Source organism: Leucoraja erinacea, chromosome 15 (genome assembly GCF_028641065.1).
Source record: "Leucoraja erinacea ecotype New England chromosome 15, Leri_hhj_1, whole genome shotgun sequence".
Lineage (NCBI taxonomy): Eukaryota > Metazoa > Chordata > Chondrichthyes > Rajiformes > Rajidae > Leucoraja > Leucoraja erinaceus.
Genome location: NC_073391.1, coordinates 41,319,505 through 41,325,325, shown reverse-complemented (window position 1 = coordinate 41,325,325; position 5,821 = coordinate 41,319,505).

Below are 5,821 nucleotides of genomic sequence, written 5' to 3'. Positions count from 1 at the left end.
GGCAGTGGGCAGTGGGCAGTGGGCAGTGGGCAGTGGGCAGTGGGCAGTGGGCAGTGGGCAGTGGACAGTGGGCAGTGGGCAGTGGGCAGTGGGCAGTGGGCAGTGGACAGTGGGCAGTGGGCAGTGGGCAGTGGGCAGTAGTGGGCAGTGGGCAGTGGGCAATGGGCAGTGGGCAGTGGGCAGTGGGGCAGTGGGCAATGGGCAGTGGGCAGTGGGCAGTGAGCAGTGGACAGTGGGCAGTGGACAGTGGGCAGTGGGCAGTGGGCAGTGGGCAGTGGGCAGTGGGCAGTGGGCAGTGGGCAGTGGGCAGTGGGCAGTGGGCAGTGGGCAATGGGCAGTGAGCAGTGGGCAATGGGCAGTGGGCAATGGGCAGTGAGCAGTGGGCAATGGGCAGTGGGCAATGGGCAGTGAGCAGTGGGCAATGGGCAGTGGGCAATGGGCAGTGGGCAATGGGCAGTGGGCAATGGGCAGTGAGCAGTGGGCGGTGGGCAGTGGGCAGTGGGCAGTGGGCAGTGGGCAGTGGGCAGTGGGCAGTGGGCAGTGGGCAGTGGGCAGTGGGCAGTGGGCAGTGGGCAATGGGCAGTGAGCAGTGGGCAATGGGCAGTGGGCAATGGGCAGTGGGCAGTGGGCAATGGGCAGTGGGCAATGGGCAGTGGGCAATGGGCAGTGGGCAATGGGCAATGGGCAGTGAGCAGTGGGCGGTGGGCAGTGGGCAATGGGCAGTGAGCAGTGGGCAATGGGCAGTGGGCAGTGAGCAGTGGGCAGTGGGCAGTGGGCAGTGGGCAATGGGCAGTGGGCAGTGGGCAGTGGGCAGTGGGCAGTGAGCAGTGGGCGGTGGGCAGTGGGCAATGGGCAGTGGGCAATGGGCAGTGAGCAGTGGGCAGTGGGCAATGCTAAACCTTGGGTCCAGGAATTTATTCTATCCTTGATATATCCTCTTGAAAATAGTGGAGTCAGGGGATATGGGGAGAAGGCAGGAACGAGGTACTGATTGGGGATGATCAGCCATGATCGCATTGAATGGTGGTGCTGGCTCGAAGGGCCGAATGGCCTACTCCTGCACATATCGTCTATTGTCTATATAACGTGATCCCACAGACGGCCGTAAAAGCCAAGTCAATTATATTTTTTAAGACGGGGATTGACATATTCTTGATTAGTAGGGGTGTCAGGGATTATGAGATAGTGAAGGAAAGATAGATCCACCATGATTGAATGGCGGAGTAGACTTGATGGGCCGAATGGCCTAGTTCTGCCCTGAGAACTTATGAACATGCCTGACCATTTCCCTTCCGAATGGAAAACACAAAGTGCTGGAGTAACTCAGCGGGCAAGGCAGCATCCATGAGTGGAATAGGCCTTCCACTGCCATCCAGGCACTTATGCCTGTCACTCACAGAAAGTGTTCACTTTTATCATGTTTGTGGATGATCGTAAGATCATAAGATCACAAGTGATAGGAGCAGAATTAAGCCATTCGGCCCATCAAGTCTACTCTGCCATTCAATCATGGATGATCTATCTCTCCTTCCCAACCTCATTCTCCTGCCTTCTCCCCATAGCCTCTGACACCCGTACTAATGAAGAATCTATCTATCTCTGCCTTAAATATGTCCGCTGACTTGGCCTCCACAGCCCACTGTGGCAAAGAATTCCACCTATTCACCACCCTCTGACCAAAGAAATTCCTCCTCATCTCCTTCCTAAAAGAACGTCCTTTAATTCTGAGGCTATGACCTCTAGTCCTGGACTCTCCCCCTACTGGAACTATCCTCTCCACATCCACTCGATCCAAGCCCTGGGCACAAACATCAAAGCGATGCTAATTAAAGGTATTAAAGGATACGCTGATTTGTTTTCTGATGAAAGTAAGGTCAGAGGAGGTTTGCATGAATAGTAAGTGTTTGCTTACCTATGGGACCCAAATGGCCTGTTTCTGTGCCGCCTGCAAACTCGAGGACATTGCCAGGACTAGGGGATCTGAGATATAGGGAGAGGCTGAGTAGGCTGGGACTCTATTCCTTGGAGCGCAGGAGTATCAGGGTTGACCTTATATAGATGTATAAGATCACAAGAGGAATAGATCGGATAGATGCATAGAGTCTCTCGCCCAGAGTAGGGGAATCGAGGACCAGAGGAGATAGGTTTAAGGTGAAGAGGAAAAATTTAATAGGAATCTGAGGGGTAACCTTTTCACACAGAGGGTGGTGGGTGAATGGAACACACTGCCAGAGGAGGTAGTTGAGATAGGACTATCCCAACATTTAAGAAGCAGTCAGACAGGCACATGGATGGCACAGATTTGGAGGGATATGGACCAAATGCTGGCAGGTGGGACTAGTGTAGCTGGGACATTGTTGGCCGTTGTGGGCAAGTTGGGCCGAAGGGCCTGTTTCCACACTGCATCACTCCATGACTAAACTCAATGCAACTTTTTAACCCAGAGATGCTCCCCCTTCCCCTAACTATCTGAAGAAAGGTCTCGACTCGAAACGTCACCTACCCGAGTTACTCCAGCATTTGGTGTCCCTTTTGAGTCATGCAGTGACACAGTGTGGAAACAGGCCCTTCGGCCCAACCTGCCCCGTCCTAAACTGAAACAAGGCCTGACCAATCCTATAACATATGAACTTATAATTCCACCAACCCTTTTGTGGCCTCAACAGAAAGCATATGTTCGCACGAGCTGAAATAATAAAAGACAATTAAAATCAACGTTCAGAACTTTTTTCGTTACACCTGCAACAGTTCCAACAGAGTACCATGCCAGACCATTCAGGAAAACTTGGAACTGCATCAGAGCATCACCTTCTCCACACCCCTTTAATCTGCAGGACTCCTGGTGCAAACAAAGTTCATGGCTCAAAGGATTCACGCGCGTTTTTCTTCTCAGCCAGATGGCTGTTTCAAAAGATGCACCTGCCCAAATATATTCCACAGATGGGCCTTTAAAATAAAGGGCAGCATGGTGGTGCAGCGGTAGAGTTGCTGCCTCACAGCGCCAGAGACCCGGGTTCGATCCTGTCTCTCTGGAGCTTACAATACAATACAATACAAAGCACTTTATTTGTCCCCGAGGGGCAATTCAGATGTCCCTGCAGCACACTAATAAAAATACAACATAGCATTCAAGAAGTTTAAAATTAGAACATAAAAACATCCCCCCACAATGGTTCCCACTGTGGGGGAAGGCACAAAGTCCAGTCCCCATCCTCTTGTCCACCCAAAGTCGGGCCTATGAGGCCTCCACAGTCGCCGCTACGGGGGCCGATTTTCCCGGCCGTTATTTATGGTGATGACCAACACAAAGTGGCGTTGGGAATTGTGAAGTGGGCTTGGGGTGCCAGGAACGATAGACCGCGGCTTCCAAGCAACAGACCACGCCGAAATAAGCCCCACACAATGGCGATCTCGGCAAGAGATCCCAGGCTCCGAGATGTAAGTTCAGCGCCGCAGCTGGCCGCTCCACAGAACCCCGGCTCCACGATGTTATTATCGGCGGTCCCAGCATACTGGAGTTCCAGCGCGGCGACCCAGACAAGGCATCGCCCGCTCCACTACAGCGCTCCAGGGCTGCGCCGCCGCCAAAGCCGATGTTCCGGCCAGGTCCCCTCAGGAAACGTCGCTGCAGGACCCGCTGGTAGGCCGTGAGGACAGGTCGAAGGTGCTGCTCGGAGGAAGGCAACCTCTCCGACCAGGTAGGGACTTGAAAAGCAGTTTCCCCCTCCCCCCCCCCCCACCACCCCCCACATGTAAAGATTAGACCCCCCCAACTAAACAGTTTAACGTACTAAAAATAATAAAAAGATGTGAAAGAAAACGGACAGTTGCAGGATAGGCGCCGTTCAGGACAGCGCCCCCACCGACTGCCTTATACGTTCTGCCTTTGACCGCCTGGGTTTTCTCGGGGTGCTCCGGCTTCCTCCCACAAGTTCAAGTTCAAGTTCAAGTGAGTTTATTGTCATGTGTCCCTGTATAGGACAATTCTTGCTTTGCTTCAGCACACAGAACATAGTAGGCATTTACTACAAAACAGATAAGTGTGTCCATATACCATAACATAAATACAGTGGCTTGCAAACGTTTTCATACCCCTTGAACTTTTTCACATTTTGTCACGTTACAACCACAAACGTAAATGTATTTTATTGGGATTTTATGTGATAGACCAACACAAAGTGGCGCATAATTGTGAAGTGGAAGGAAAATGATACATGGTTTTCACAGTTTTTTGCAAATAAAAAACTGAAACGTGTGGCGTGCAAAAGTATTCAGCCCCCCAGAGTCAATACTTTGTAGATCCACCTTTCGCTGCAATTACAGCTGCAAGTCTTTTAGGGTATGTCTCAACCAGCTTTGCACATCTAGAGACTGACATTTTTGCTATTCTTCTTTGCAAAATAGCTCAAGCTCAGTCAGATTGGGTGGAGAGCGTCTGTGAACAGCAATTTTCAAGTCTTGCCAGAGATTCTCAATTGGATTTAGGTCTGGAGTTTGACTGGGCCATTCTAACACATGAATATGCTTTGATCTAAACCATTCCATTGTAGCTCTGTCTGCATGTTTAGGGTCATTGCCCTGCTGGAAGGTGAACCTCCGCCCCAGTCTCAAGTCTTTTGCAGACTCTAACAGGTTTTCTTCCAAGATTGCCCTGTATTTGGCTCCATCCATCTTCCCATCAACTCTGACCAGCTTCCCTGTCCCTGCTGAAGAAAAGCATCCCCACAGCATGATGCTGCCACCACCATGTTTCACAGTGGGGATGGTGTGTTCAGGGTGATGTGCAGTGTTAGTTTTCCACCACACATAGCGTTTTGCATTTAGGCCAAAAACTTCCTCCACATGTTTGCTGTGTCCCCCACATGGCTTGTGGCAAACTGCAAACGGGACTTCTTATGGCTTTTTTTCAACAATGGCTTTCTTCTTGCCACTCTTCCATAAAGGCCCGATTTGTGGAGTGCACAACTAATAGTTGTCCTGTGGACAGATTCTCCCACCTGAGCTGTGGATCTCTGCAGTTCCTCCAGAGTTACCATGGGCCTCTTGGCTGCTTCTCTGATCAATGTTCTCCTTGCCCGGCCTGTCAGTTTAGCTGGACGACCATGTCTTGGTAGGTTTGCAGTTGTGCCATACTCTTTCCATTTTCGGATGATGGATTGAACAGTGCTCCGTGAGATGTTCAAAGCTTGGGATATTTTTTTATAACCTAACCCGGCTTTAAACTTCTCCACAACTTTATCCCTGACCTGTCTGGTGTGTTCCTTGGGCTGCATGATGCTGTTTGTTCAGTAATGTTCTCTAACAAACCTCTGAGGCCTGCACAGAACAGCTGTATTTATACTGAGATTAGATTACACCCAAGTGGACTCTATTTACTAATTAGGTGACTTCTTAAGGCAATTGGTTACACTGGATTTTATTTAGGGGTATCAGAGTAAAGGGGCCTGAATACTTTTGCCCCTTTTGCCACACTTTTCAGTTTATTATTTGTAAAAAAATTTGAAAACCATGTATCATTTTCCTTCCAATTCACAATTAAGCTCCACTTTTTGTTGGTCTATCACATAAAATCCCAATAAAATACATTTACGTTTGTGGTTGTAACGTGACAAAATGTGGAAAAGTTCAAGGGGTATGAATACTTTTGCAAGCCACTGTATATGCACACATGAATAAATAAACTGATAAAGTGCAAATAACAGAAAATGGGTTATTAATAATCAGAGTTTTGTCCAAGCCAGGTTTAATAACCTGATGGCTGTGGGGAAGTAGCTATTCCTGAACCTGGTTGTTGCAGTCTTCAGGCTCCTGTACCTTCTAC